At 44.1% G+C, this 15,473-nt stretch overlaps 1 protein-coding gene across 22 annotated transcripts in view; it reads left to right on the forward strand.

Annotated features, from left to right (window-relative positions):
- Window positions 1–15,473, forward strand: part of MAST4 (microtubule associated serine/threonine kinase family member 4) — a 623,219-nt gene that overhangs the window by 460,965 nt on the left and 146,781 nt on the right. The window lies entirely within an intron of this gene.

Consider the following 15,473-nt stretch of genomic DNA (forward strand, 5'->3'; position numbering starts at 1 on the left):
CCTGAATCACCTTCTGAAACCTGATCATCTAATTACTGAGTTTGACTCTGTTTGCCTTCTGTGGACAGGGTTCAGGCATTTATCACATTACCTCGCTTTGGCATTTTTGTGCCACATACTTTCCGAATGCCTTTCATGTGACCATGGCTCCGATGATCACTTGAGAAACAGAGGTAGACATGGCGTGATCTTCTTCAAGCAGCTCGATCTGCTGGTGTTAAAAAGTCACTTAGACAAATAATTACAGCAGCATGCCTTAGCCGGTAGGAGAAATACCAACACCAGCCAAGGAGACTGGCAAGGAGAGCCTCTGTTGAGGCACTTTGGTCCATATTGGCTGTTTAGTTCTTACAACAGCTCTGGGAAGGGTGTATTATTACATTTATTACACAGATGAAAAATTGAGGCTTAGAGAAATTCACGGGCCCCAGATCTAACCAGCAGTAGATGGTAAATCCTGATTAAAAAGCCTTTCCTACCCTGTCTCCAAGGGAAATAAAACTCCAGCAGTATTCTCATTTTTGATGGTGATGTTTGTGAAGCAGGATTTTTGCGTCTTAATTTCAGGGAACAGCAGCCTGTTGGCAGCTCCAAGGACATTTGTGGAATACAGAGCACTGATAATTTTGATCTTTGCTATAGAAATGCCACCTGCTGTCTGAGGGAACAGAATGAGAAATAGAAGTAGGTTTTACTTTGTTTTACAATTGTCACCTGCTGATTCTCTTTCCCATTAATGGAAATTGTATATGTATTCGCCTGTAATCTCCTCACCTTAAAGTATCACCGTTTATAGTAGTGTTTGAATAAGCTTGTGCTTCTAAATTGAAGCTTTGCTTATGGTGTAGCTCTGAACAGCTGCTGTCTTAGAGCCCTTTTGAGTAACACTTCGCTGCACCCATGCTTACTTTTCTGAGATTTCCCCCTGTGTTTTATAAATCCCATGCATTCACATGAGTGTGTGTATTATGCACCCATCTCAATATCTGTATTGCTTTCTAATAGAGCATATGGTTCATAGCGTAGGAGGGACAAAGTCCTTGTATCTCATAGGGCACTGCAGTGGGAATGCCAGAACAACTATGTTAAGGGATTTTTAAAAATATTTATTTATTTATTTGAAAGGCAGAGTTACAGAGAGGCAGAGAGAGAGAGAGAGAGAGAGGTCTTCCTTCTGCTGGTTCACTCTCCAGATGGCCTCAACAGTTGGAACCATGCCGATCTGAAGCCAGGAGCCAGGAGCTTCTTCCAGGTCTCCCTTGCAGGTGCAGGGGCGCAAGGACTTGGTCCATCTTCTACTGCTTTCCCAGGCCACAGCAGAGAGCTGGATGGGAAGTGGAGAGCGGGGACTAGAAGCGGGTGCATATGGGATGCCGCACTGCAGGCAGTGGCTTTACTAGCTGTGCCACAGCACCGGCTCCGTATGTTAAAGGATTTGAGAGATGAATTATTTACAGGCTTCTTACCTTTTCGAAAACAATATATTACTCCTCTTGGGTGTGTTCATGTTCACTTTCAAAGAAGGAAATGACTTTTTACATTTTTTTATTGCATCAATTTGGTGAGGCAGAGAGACAAGAGAGGGAGAGACAGAGATCTTCCATCCTCTGCCTCGTTCCCCTGTGACACCTAGGGCTGGGCAAGGCCAAGGCCAGGAACCAGGAACTCACTGCAGGTCTCCTACTTGGGTGGCAGGGACCCAACTGCTTGAGCCATCACCTACTGCCTCCTAGGGTGTGCATTAGCAGGAGATTGGTAGGAATAGGGACCCCAGGCACTCCACTGTGGGATGTGCGGTTCCCAAAGGGGAATCTTCACATCTTAACCTCTAAACCAAACGCCTGCTTCCTACTCCCAGAAGGGGAAATGACTTGATGGTACTCACTTAAATACGTCTTTTCCTTTGGGAAAGAAAGTCATTGTGTTTAGACAACTAAGAAGTAACTGCTTTGTAATGCCTAAAAGAGCTGTATAAGAATAAGCTATAAAGCTTCTGTGTTTACAAAGCACAGAGATATTTTGCGGAGTTCTCTAAGCCACACCAATCCATTCAGTAGCCATCTCTTAGCTTCCAGTGGCACAGTATGTGAGCTGTTTTTTTAAGGAATGACAGCTTTGTGATGGCATAAGAACCAAATGAAAGTCTTCCCTTTGGGTACTTCTTAGATTTTAAAGACACTTTTTATGACGAATCTCAGCCCAGTGCTTCTTCAGAATCCTGCTGGCATAGGATTTGCCACTTGCATTTATTTACTCTAGAAGAAGAAAGTCCAGGCAACTTGAGTGTTTTCTATTTTGCACTAAGCCAGGTCTATTGAGATGGAGCTTGCTTTCCTGTAGTCAGCGTGTTCTCTTTAGGTAGGCAGTTCAATGAGTTTTAACAAACACAGTCTCAGAGCTTCAACTACTAGGATTGGAATATTTCTATTACCTCAGAGTTGTAGATATTTGTAATAGCTTGATAATACTAATCCAGGGTCGGAATAAGACAGACTTTTCAGTTAAACACTGCATTCTGTGAGCACCTTATTTTTCCCACACTGTGTTTTCCTGTTCCAGCATCCATGATGCATGTGTCATCCTCTCTAGAAATCGCTTCTGTCAGGAATCATTTGATTGCTAGTTGATGATGTCAAGTGAGGTATCAGGAAAATGAGGCCCAATGGGATATTTGAGAGAACAACATCAACTAAACTGTGTGGTCCATTAGTAATAGGTAATGGCCCCTTTGATGCTGTGCAGATGGAGAAGTTGTAAGAAACCACATAAACAGATGTGACTCTCAGGAAGTAGCTGAACGTGATGTAGGAGTATTTGTTGGGAAAGGAAACATGACCACGAGGGGGAGGCCTATATGTGTGGTATGCTATGTACGTGTAAGACGTGTAGGTCACACCATAGACTCTCATGGCTGGGCAGAGGGTATGGAACTGCAGAAGAAATTCTGGGATCTCTCTATGAAAGGGAAGACTAAATAAACTGTGTATTTTATAAAAGATACATCCAATAAACCTTATTTTCTTTATATCAATTTGTCGAGTATCTCCACTGTTTTATTGTATTTTAACTTCAGTGGAAATTATGTACATCTTTTAAAATACATTTTAAACTAGCAATGTATTCAAGGCAAAGAATGGGCAAAATATTTGTGACCATACAGAGAGAAATTTGCCCCAAATTCTAGTACTTAGATGTATCTGCTGCTACAAATTTGTTATTTTTCTGCCTGGATGTGTGCATACCATAAAACTCATATAGGCATTTTATTTGACCTTCTGTCTTACGATATACTTTTTTCCCTTAATGAGATTCTTTTTAATGTACAGTTTGACGATGGTAAGATTTCTAGATACTTTGAAAAAATAGCTGATAAACGCCAGAAGACATGGGAGGAATGACGGTAAACTGTTGGTGCATCATTCAAAACCGTGCTCAGAAAGCTGCCTGCCTAAGGTGGGCGTGGCCTCAGCTGGCTGTGAGGGCAGGGTCATGGACATTGGTGATGTCACTGTGGGTGATCTTATGTTTTCAGTTCTGGTTTCCCCTGACTCTATTCAACTCTCTATTGAAATGCTCCCTTTAAAAATACTAATGCTAACGCAGAAAGATGCCAATTACCATCTCCCCACAGGCTTAAATGTTAAACCTCAAGTTCTAAACTTTATCCCTTATGTATGTGAGCAGGCTTGCCAGATGGCAGGCCAATTAATATATTTTTGCAAGGTGTAGAAATGTTTTCTCTCCATAGGGGAACAATGAATCCATCTGCTCCACATCTTCTGCACCCTCTGTCCTTTGGGGGAAAAAAATCATCATTTGATTTCCAGAAATAAATTGTATAACTCTGTAAGCGACACTTCCTGCTTTTTCTAGGCAAGTAGTTTTAATCATGGAAACCTCTTCTTTGCTATACAGATTTAAAAGACACCATGTCATGGATTAATGTATGTGGACATCTGAGTTTTATCCACGTGCTACTTTTTCTTTTATTTGGGCACTTAGAATCATGTTAAAGACAGGATTCACAGAGGCACAACCTGGAAGAGACTTTCAGAAACACTGAGTTGAACTCTCTTGCTCTAAGACAAGAAAATTAATGTGGGTACCAAATTACCAAACTGGTGAGTCACAAGAATGGACTTAGGACCTTGTCTTCAAATTCCAAATGAGAGCATCCCTGGCGAAAATAGGATCTCTAATCTCTCAAGGAGAAAAAAGAAAGCAATGGGAACCTAGATTAAAGTCCCAGCAGGAGTGGACTGTCCTGTGTCTGCACTGTTTTTCCTCGGGTTTCAGGCACTGAGCTGGGTACTTAGTTTCTTTCTGTGCTCAGTGGCAGTTCAGATCAGCGTCCACACCTTGTCTCTGATGCTGTTGAACATTACGGAAGGACAAGTGCCCGTCCCTTTCTTAAGCACTTATGTGGCTCACCGTCTGGGCATGGACTGAATGAGTTGCTGAATATGTGTGGTTTTACAGAATCATCGCAGAGAGTGTTGGGATTCTAGAAGGGTGACCACATGGTGACTTTGCCAAAGTCTGCTATATTGTGAATCAGCACTTGGTTCCTCTCCTCTTATGGTTTGAAGGAATTTAGTACTGATATTCTAGAAGCTTCTCTTGGGAGAAGTGTTTACCAGTGACCCTGTTTACCAGAAGTTTTTTGCCTTCTCCCCCTCGCCCCCATGTTGCTTTGTGATAGGTGGGCCTAGATCCTTCAACGTTAACTGAGAAGGAAGGATTTAGTCCTGGCATCTTTCCTTTGATCCATAGTGACTGCTCTTCTTTGTCTGTATTCAACCCCAGAGGCCCTTCTGGTGTAGTGGAAAGAGTTCAGGCTGGATTTGGAGAGACCTTTGTGGAAATCCTGGCTCTGCATCAGCCTAGACATGTGACCCTGGCAGCTTCCCTCACCCCGATACCTGGTTTTCTCATTTCCAAGCAGGGAAAATGACCAGCCAACTTTGTGTGCCTTAAATGAAATAGCACCTAGGACAAGGACAGGCACACTGCAGCCTGCAGGCCTAACCCAACCTGGGCCTGTGCATTGCGCTTTATCAGAACAGGACCACGTTGTCCATGGCTGCTTGTACAACAACAGCTGAATCAAGCATTTGCAGCGGAACCTCTGGCCTGGAAAACCAAAAATATTTGTTTCCTGGCCCCGTACAGAAAAACTTTGCTCACCCCAAGCCTGGGGCAATACCTGGGAAATAAAGGTACTCAACAAATGCTTGTTTTAAGTTCATCCCATTGGTTTATTTCAAGTTCAGTCTTCCTCTTTAGACTCTCTCATAAGAGAGAAAGGTCAGATGTAAGCCTTTAGAAACCACACCCCAGTTTGGAGTCCATCCAAAGCCTTGAGCCACGGTGCAGGACAGAACACGTTGGAAGAGGCGTCTCCATGGCTCCCACGCTCTGATATGTGGCATGTCCTGACTTGATCTGAGTGGTGTTTTCTCTAATTCTCTAATTCAAGTGTAAATAACTGAAGTGCATGTTAGGTAGATGGCCACATGTCCCGACTGAGTTACTATTATTTCTCACGAAATAGCACTAGGCGTGTGCCATCCATACTTCTTCAGGAGCTCCCAAACGCAACGACTGCTGCTGGAATTTCCTCATTTGTAAATGCACTAAAACACCATGACGAATTTACAGATACCACATTTAGCAAAGAACCCCCTGAACTCTTAAAGCAGAAGCCTCTGAAGCAGTTCTGGGCCATTTGCAAGAAAAGGTTCTCAAAGAAGCAGCTGGGTTTTGTAGCGGGTTTATTTTCTTTTGCATTTTAAGCAGAATGAACTCAGAGTTCCTTAACTGATTTTTTTTGGGGGGGAGGGGCAGGAGGGGGCAGATTGTCTAGTAGAAAACATAGTCTGCAATAAAATGTATCAGACGAGGACTTTGTGATTGGTCACTGCAATCCAACTCCCGCACCCTATGGAGTGAAAGACCAGGAACTTCTAAGTGTGCTAGCAGCAATTATGCTTGGGTTGTTTTGTTTTAAAAAAAGATATTGAAAAATAGCGTTGCAGAATAATAAAAGAGTTTGTTCAACATGGTAACATTTCCTGTTGTCTTAAATACCCTAAAGAAATTACAAAGACATCACTCGAAATTTTCGAGAATCTGTTTCAACTTTTTTCTTTGTTCTGTGCATTGTTCGGTCTCTATTGCTCCTGCACAGTCCCCTGTTAGTACTTTCCACACATGCTGTAATTCAGTGCGTACTTATCTGAATTCCCGGCTGATCCTGAGTGTCTCGAGGCCCAGACTTTATGCCAGCATAGTGCCTGGCACATAATAGACACTTAATAAAGGTTTGTTGACTGAAAGCACTCCACAGCAAGCATGTTCGTGCCTATAGCTTTCTCAGTCATTTGGACTATTTCCTTAGGATGCATTCCCAGAATAGCGCTTTCTAGGCCACAGTGATGTGAACATGTTTATGAAAAGACATAATGCCAAGTAGCTTGTATGTCTACTTGAAGTACCTTCCAAGTGTGTGATTCTCATATTGCATGGTGCATTACTGCTAGATTGGCAGTCTGGTGTTCCATATTTTCTTAGCAAAAAAAAAAAATGACAGTAGGGCTCATGCTAGCCAAATTCAAGTCTGGCATGAATATTGCATGTGCTGTAGGGTGAAATGCTTCTAAAAGAATAAAAATGCCTCATAGGGAATTTGAGGACCAGAGAGGACAGCAGGAACAAAGTATTGGATAACAAATATTGTCATAGGGTGGGCAGTGTGGTTACGACACTGCTCAGTTACCTGCCTCTCACATCAACACACGTGAGTTCAATACCCATCTCCTGCCTTTGATTCCTGCTTCCAGCCAACGCAGACCCTAAGAGGCTGTGATGATGCCGTGAGTAATTGTGCTACTCATGTGAGAAACCTGGATCAGGTTCCTGGCTCCCAACTCCAGCCCAGCCCCAGCTACTGGGGACATCCAAGGAATGAACGAGTGGATGGGAACTCTCCATCTCTGTCTTTCTGCCTTGCAAATAAATAAATAATTTTTAAGAAAAAGATACCAGGGGGCAAATAATTTCTGGGGTTTTATTGTTGCTGTAAGATTTTACTCAACTATCATCAGTATTTCAAGAAAGCAATTGGATATGTTTTTTTGTTGTTGTTCACTTTTCCTCTTCAATTCACTTAATGTTCAAATGTGGAACGTTACTAAATGCAAATTGTTGTTAATGCACATTCTAAGGTCTGCTTTTATCAAGGCTTGCCACTGTTTGTCTAATGCATAATGCATTTCCATCTTCAATTGATCTGATTTGTGTGTGTGAAATAAGATTGAGCCTCCATGCTGTGACCTTGGGCAACAACAGCATTTTTTTTTTTTTTTGCCAGTTTGCTGTTCTCCCCTCCCTCATCTCCTTTCAGCAGACTCATAAATTACCTCTGATAAATAGCCGTATCTACCAATATGTTAGGGAGGGCACAGAGTCCCCTAAATGACACCTTTCAAGATGGCTTGTGACGTTTGAGGGGATCTAAGCTGAACAAGACAGGAACTGCCGTCGTCTGGTAGAAACACCTCCTGAAGATTGCGGATTCTTCTCTTTTCTAGTCCATATAAGCCTTCCATTTTTTTGTCTTAAAGAATTGTGTACACATAACCAAAAAATCAGTCTTTGCCAATTTTAAGTGTACATTTTGTGGTCAGTCCATACACATGTTAAGTAGCCACTTTCCAGGAGTCTCTTCATCCTGCAAAACCACAGCTCTGAGCTGTGTTAAATACCTGCCTGTTTTCCCTCCCCCAGCCCCTGGCAGCTTCACTTTGCTTCACCTCTCCTCACCCCCACCCACTCCCCCCCCCTTTCTTTTTTTCAAGATTGACTGATTTATTTGAAAGGCAGAGTTATAGTGAAAGGGAGGGAGAGACAAGGGGAGAGAAACCTCTCATCTCCTGGTTCACTCCCCAAATGGCAACAGCGGCCGGGGCTGAGCCAGGCCTAAGCCGGGAGCTTCATCTGGGCCATCTTCCACTGCTTTCCCAAGTGCATTAGTGGGAGCTAGATGGGAAGCAAAGCAGCCAGGACCCATATTGCTGCTCCTAGGGATGGCTGCATTGCAGGTTGCAGCTTAGCCCACTGTACCGCATTTGACTACTCATGGTTCCTCATAAAAGTGGGCTCATACAATGTTTGTCGTTCTGTGGCTTGCTTGTTTCACTTAGCATAATGTCCCCAAGTCTCATCCATGTAGTAGCATGTGTCAGAATTTCCTTTCTTTAAGTAAAAAGTTTATTTGATGCCAGTTCTGTGGCATAGCAGGTTAAATTTGCCATCTGCAGCACACCATCCCATATGGGTGCCAGTTCAAGTCCTGGCTGTTCCATTTCTGGTCCAGCTCCCTTCTAATGTGCCTGGGAAAGCAGCAGAGGATGGCCCAAGTGCTTGGGCCCCTGTGCCTACATGGGAGACCTGGATGAAGCTCCTGGCTCCTGGCTTCAACCTAGCCTAGACCTGGCCATTGTGGCCATTTTGGGGGGTGGTGAACCACCAGATGGAAGATCTCTGTCTCTTCTCTCTCTGTAATTCTGACTCTCAAATAAATATATAAATAAATCTTTTAAATATTTATTCATTATTATTTGACAGGCAGAGAGAGAGAGAGAGAGGTTTTCCCTACCACCATTAGCACCCATATGCTGATCTACTCCACAAATGCCTACAACAGCTGGGGCTGGGCCTAGACTGAAGACAGGAGCCTTGAAATCAATCCATGCTTTCCACACGAGTGGCAAGACTTGAGTTGTCACCACTGTCTCCCATGGGCTGAATTAGCAGTAAGCTGGAATCCGGAGCTACAGTGAGGAACTGATCCCAGGTACTCCAAAGTGTAACTTGGGCCCCTTAACTGTTAGGCTACACAACCACCCCTCCTTCGTATGTAAGGCTAAATAACATTCTACAGTATGTATATCCCACCTTTTGTTTATCCTTTCATCCCTCCATGGACAATTGTATTAGTTCCAGCTTTTGACTTTTGGGAATAATCCTGCTTTGAATAATGCCACGGATATGGGTGTGTGCACATAGTTCTTCAAGACCCTGCCTTCAATTCTTTTATATATAATGCCCAAAATATCTGGAAGAGGAATTGCTGGTAGTTCTATTTGCCATTGTTTGAGTAACCGGTAGCTGTTTTCCATAGCAACCGCACCACTTTACGTTGCACCAGCTGCACAATTTCTCCACATCCTGACCAACACTCCATTTTTTTTGGTCAATAGTCAACCTAAAGGGCATGAGGGTAGTAGAAGCTTTTAAAACTCTCTCTTTATTCAGAGAGAAAGAAAGAGAGGCAGGTAAAAAGAGAGAGCTGCCATCTGCAGGCTTACTCCCCCAAAATGCCTACAACAGCCAGGGGTGGCGTGGGACTGAAGCCAGGAGCTGGGGACGCAATCCAGGTCTCACACATGGGTGGCAGGAACTCAAACACTGGGGCCAGCACTGCTCCCTCCCAGGCTCTGCATCAGTAGGAAGCTGGAGTCAGGAACCAGAGTGAAGCATCCAACCCAGGTACTCCGATGTGGACATAGGCATCTTAACCACTAGACTACATGCTTGTTCCTGGTGGTTCTGGCTTTCTATTTTCTTTTCTTTTTTAAAAATATATTTACTTACTTGAGAGGCAGAGTTACAGACAGAGAGAGGTAGAGACGGAGAGAGAGGTCTTCTGTCCTCTGGTTCACTCCCCAAATGGCTACAACAACCAGAGCTCAGCCCATCCGAAGCCAAGAGCCAGGAGCTTCATCCAGGTCCCCCACATGGCTGCAGGGACCCAAGGACTTGGGCCATCTTCTTCTGCTTTTCCAGGCCACAGCAGAGAGCTGCATAGGAAGTGGAGCAGGCGGGACTTGAACCAGCACCCGTATGGGATGTCGGCACCAGAGACAGAGGATCAGCCTACTGCGCTACAGCGCTGGCCCTGTAGCTTTCTATTTTCACTCATGTGGTTTATCTTTCTTACTTCTGTGCGGCCTAGGAGGAAAAACAAAAAAACTTTTGAATGTATTTTCTAGGAAAGATTATGAAATATCCTTAGTCACATTTACTACTATTTGGGGTAGTTGGGGAAAGAACAAGTGAACGGATTTTCTGTTTCTCAGATGTTTGCATCTTGTGGCTTACTTAAATCAGATCTACGCTAGATGTTGGGTGCCTTGGAAGAAGAAAATTCTGGTCCCACACATACTAGTGATGATGAATGAGTGTGAGAAGGGAGGAGAGGCTGGAGCTGCTACAAGCAGTACCTGGAGCACACTTCTCTCACACGCTCTTTCTTTGGCTGTTCCTCATTCTTTTCAGCTCAGGTCTTCTGAAATGGCCCAGTATAATGAAATGTGGCTCAAGGAATCTTGTTTCTCAGATTTCTGCTACTAACTAGTTCTGTGACAATAGCAAGATTTCCTGGTCCTTCTACTGATTACCTGTTTCTGAGCTTTTAAAGTATTCATGGATTCCATTGGCAGTATAAGGAAGTCTATTATGGGTGTCTTTTCAGAATAATATTTAAAACACATAAAATATATAAGGCTACTTCAGAAAGTTCATAGAAAATGTGTATTATAGGAAAATTCCCAGGATTTCAAATTTTTTGCTAGAAAGTATTTTTGTCAAAAGGATTTATTTATTTGATAAGCAGAGTGTTAGAGAGAGAGGGAGATTCAGAGGCAAAGACAGAGATCTTGCATCTGTTGTTTCACTCCATATGTGGCAGCAACAGCCGGGGCTGGGCCAGGCAGAAGCTAGGAGTAGAGACGTTATCCTATTTTCCCACATAGTTGACAAGGACCTGAGTAATTGTGCCATCATGCAAAGTTTCCCCAGGCTCACTAGCAGGAAGCTGGCTCAGAAATGGAATAGAACTTGAACCAGCACTCTGAATTGGGGTGCTACGTCATAAGCAGCAGGTTAATCCCCTGTACCCCAATACCAGCTCCCCAAATAAACAACTTTTAACTCAATTTTTCCATGACTTTTTTTTTTTTTTTTTTTTTTTTGTTAGAGAAAGAGAAGGAGAGACAGAGAGAGTGGTCTTCCATCTACTGGTTCACTCCCCAAATGGCTGCAAGGGCTGAGCCTGGCCAGGCAGGAGCCAGGAGCTTCCTCTGGGCTCCCCAGGTAGGTGCAGGGGCCCAAGCACTTTGGGGGCATCCTGCACTACCTTTTCAGGTGCATTAGCAGGAAGCTGGATTGGAAGCAGAGCTGCCGGGACATGGACCAGCACCCAAACGGGATGTAGGCGCTGGTGGCCTAACCCAGTGTACTTCAGAGCCTGACCCCTTTATAACCTTTTTGAAGTATCCTTATATAGTATCATAAAAGGAAACCAATTATATTGAAATATTCATGAATACATTAAGATGTTTGTGATAAATGTAGTCATTAGCTTTCCAGAGGTCAAGATCTAAAGGCAGGTCTAGTGATAGTGACTTGGAAGTGATAAGGAATGTAAATGCTTTTTAAATAAATCTTTAGTACCTGTAACATGATATAAAAATACATGTACTGCTGATAGTGACACAATCACTATTCTAATTCTAATGCAGTCATTGTCTAAGTGAAGGAAGTGTTATCTTTCAGTTTCTGGTTAGTGAAAATAAAGAATTTTTTAAAAACAATGTGAGTTCATGGCCACAAAGCATGTTATTCACAGACTCCCGGGCATCGTGTTAGATCAGAAGCTCTCTGGGTTCTCCAACAGCAGAGACACTGAAGTGTGGGCAAAGACTGACCAGGTGGCCTGTGGAGATGGTCATGACACTGATCCGGGGGCTGGCCCAAGCAGAGGTCCCGAAGACTAAGCTCTGACCGAGGAGTCCTGTGGCCAGGAAGCGAGCAGTCAGAGACGTGCTGGATTTTCCTTACTTTTACCCAGTTCAGGAATAATACATAGGGCCCTTCTCATCTGCTAGTCTTGAAGTGGTTTTCTTTCCTAAAGATTGTATTTTAATGAGCAGGGTGTGAGTATGAAGTTTGTGGGAAAATGGAACGATGTTTATTTTGTTGCCAAAAAATGTTTGACACCCCCGCATTATTTCTTCATAATTTGTTTTTTCCCTGAACTTTTTGATGTTGTGAATAAGAGGAATGGCAAACACAGTTTATCCTAAACTTTGTTTTGGGGAAAAACAAAGAAGCCGATTCTTCTCACGACCTGCCTACCACTGCAACTTCATATTTTCGGGACCAAGCAGATCGATTGGATGAAGAAGGGAGAACTATGGCTGTTTTTCAAGGCCGTGTCACTTGCCTCCATAACAGCATCTCAGAGTGTTTTCTCACAGAGAAGCCACTGGCTTGGCAGGAGCTATCTGGGAACGCCTGTGTTAATCAGGGTACAGACTCTTCTCCTGATAGAATGGGGAGTCAAGTCCTGAGATCTGATTTGTCCATCTGCTTTCAAAAGGCAATTCATGCGCCCATAAGAATGCTTTGTGCACGTGGGGTGCTCTTGAGGGCAAAAGGTCCGCTCCCAAATGAGAGCGGAAGCAGGAAGCATAGACTGTGAGCAGTTTTTCCTCCGGCGGCTGCTGCGTGGGTCAATATCTTCTATTGACTCCTCTAAGGTTTGCATCCAATTTTCTATCATGGTCGTTTATGCTAATCAGCATGAAATAAAATCATTGTAAATCATAACCCTTCAGGCACATTTTCCCCTCCTGTAATACTCGAGACCCCAGGATTCTGTTTAAAAGAGATGGAAAAAATAATCCATCACTTTTTAGTGATTCAGAGGAGCTGAACACAGAATGAATAGCAACAACTCTTTCCCTCCTTTCTTATCTTTGAGCTCTGTCTTATATTTTAATACTAAAAGCTGTTGAAAAAGAAACCAGGTTTAAATTATCTAGTTACCTTTATAAGAATCCAAATATCTCAGGTTAAATATGGAAGGTAGGGTAACTACAATGCACTCTATTTTAATGTTTTTGCATGAGATTACTGAAAGTTATCTTCATCAGGAGGGTATGTTTAAGTAATTATTGTAAATTGTCAGTTATTGCTAGAAGATATATAAGGATATTTATTAACTACTTTTTAATGATAAAAATCAGATAATTAGCATAGAAGACAGCAATTTTTTACTTTAATGTTGTGCTAAGATAGATGGCTTGACCACTGTTCACTTTTATTTGTAGTATGGAATGCGCTGAAATATATAGTGATTATAACAGAGTATGTCTGGACCAGGAGCTCGTGTAGATGCTCTTTGTTCCCACGCAGTGAAGGCACTGTGCAGTAAAAGCAAAGGCAGCTCCAGCTGTATACCAGACCCCTGTGTACACCCACAGGCAGAGGTCTGAGGGCCTAATGCATAAAGAAACCCCATTTAGCCATTTAGCATCAGTCTGGGATGCACGGTTGCTTCCAACCATGGAAATGTACCAACGCTGGGGATTTCCTTCTAGTTTTCTTTCAACAAATCCAGGTGAAGACTACACTGTTGATCTTAAAAGGAGAAGCTCTGCCTTCTCTATGAGGATGTTCAGTCTAAAAACAGGTTTGTGGATTGTTAACGAGTAGAAGTTGGATGAAGAAGGAATTGGTTGCCTTCTAGTCTGTTTTCAGCAGTTCTCATAGGAATCATCCTTGCTTTCCAGAAGCCACCCTTGGGTGGCTCTGTGGTTCTGACTACTTCCACATTGAAGAAGCTGTGCCTGGGGGCCTGTGTTGTGGTGCAGGGGGTTAGGCTGCTGCCTCTGATGCCAGCTTCCTGTATTGGAGTGCCAGGTCAAGTCCTGGCTGCTCCACTTTCAGAACAGCTTCCTGCTAACGTGCCTAGGAAAGCAGCTGAGTGCTTGGACGCCGGCACCCATATGGGAGACCTACATGGAGTTCCTGGCCTCCACCTGGGCCAGCACTGGCCACTGTGGCCATTTGGGGAGTGAACAGCAAATAGATCTCTTTCTTTCTCTCTCTCTTCTTCTCTCTCTCTTTCAAATAAATGCTTAAACAAATTTATTTTTAAAACAAGTTATGCCTAAAGCAGGGGAGATTTTGCTTGGGAGATGAGTCTTGGATTGTGGAAATGGCAGCAGGCTGCTCTCCATCCTTTGCATGTATTTGTTCATAATTCAGAAACATCAGTAAACACCCTCTATGTGTTAGGCATGGTGCTGGGAAGGCCATGGAGAAGGAGACAGATGGTTCCCGCCTCCTCGAAACCTTACTGTTCTATGGAACTGCAGTGGGGATGGGTGTGGAGACAGGAAGATGCAAAGGAGTAACAGGCACCGCTAGCATCACGTGAGATCACATGTCTGCTCTTATCCCTTCTTACCCATATCAGCATGTGGGTGAATCTGAGGGCTTTGAGAACATCCAAGGGACACTTGGCCGAGAAGTGGGCTGTCAAGGCGTCCGTAAACTGTGTTGGTGGGTGAGAGGTCACTGACACATGAACGAGAATATTCCAGACAAAGAGATCAGATAGCTGCACAAGAGTAAGAGTGGAGGAATAATCCCGTTAGAGTGGTAAGTAGAGTCCTGGAGTTCACTCCAGGGGCAGAAGGAACCGTGAAGGGCGTTATGACAAGGTTTGCCCATTGGCAAGATTGCTGCCGATGAAGGATGAACTGGAGTTGGGCAGAGAGGAGCCCGATGAGAGCATGTTTCACCAGCTTGTGGGGGCGGAGACGGTGATGATGCCGCAACCAGGTTAGTGGCCGTGAGCGTAAAGGGAGACACTGGGAAGCGGAATCCATAGGAACGGACGACTGATCGGATGATTCGGGTGAGGAGGAACAGAAGTGGAGGTTTGTGTGCTTATTTACTACTTTAGACTGTTTAGGTGCCAGTAACTGAAACTGGGGACCCAGGAGCCGGGATGGGCTGGGTGAAGAGGCACACCTCAGTTTGGGACTCATTGAATTGGAGCTTCTACTGGCACTCGAGTGGGGCTGGGGTGGGCTTGGATATGAGGATCTAGATGGATCACAAGGAAGAGTTTTATGGTGGGATTCAGTTATTCACATAAAGATTGATGGAAGATCTCTCTCTCTCTCTCTCTCTCACTGCCTCTGCTGTTCTGTAACTCTGCCTTTCCAATAAATAAATCTTAAAAAAAAAAAAAGTTGATTAAGAGTACCAAAGTTAGTGTTGACGATTTCTCCTTTTTTTTTTTTTTTTTTTTTTTGACAGGCAGAGTGGACAGTGAGAGAGACAGAGAGAAAAGTCTTCCTTTTGCCATTGGTTCACCCTCCAATGGCCGCCGCGGATGGCACTCTGTGGCCGGCGCACCGCACTGATCCAATGGCAGGAGCCAGGTGCTTCTCCTGGTCTCCCATGGGGTGCAGGGCCCAAGCACCTGGGCCATCCTCCACTGCACTCCCTGGCCACAGCAGAGAGCTGGCCTGGAAGAGGGGCAACCGGGACAGAATCCGGCGCCCCAACCGGGACTAGAACCCGGTGTGCCGGCGCCGCAGGTGGAGGAT

Source organism: Oryctolagus cuniculus, chromosome 14 (assembly GCF_964237555.1).
Source record: "Oryctolagus cuniculus chromosome 14, mOryCun1.1, whole genome shotgun sequence".
Classification (NCBI taxonomy): Eukaryota; Metazoa; Chordata; class Mammalia; order Lagomorpha; family Leporidae; genus Oryctolagus; species Oryctolagus cuniculus.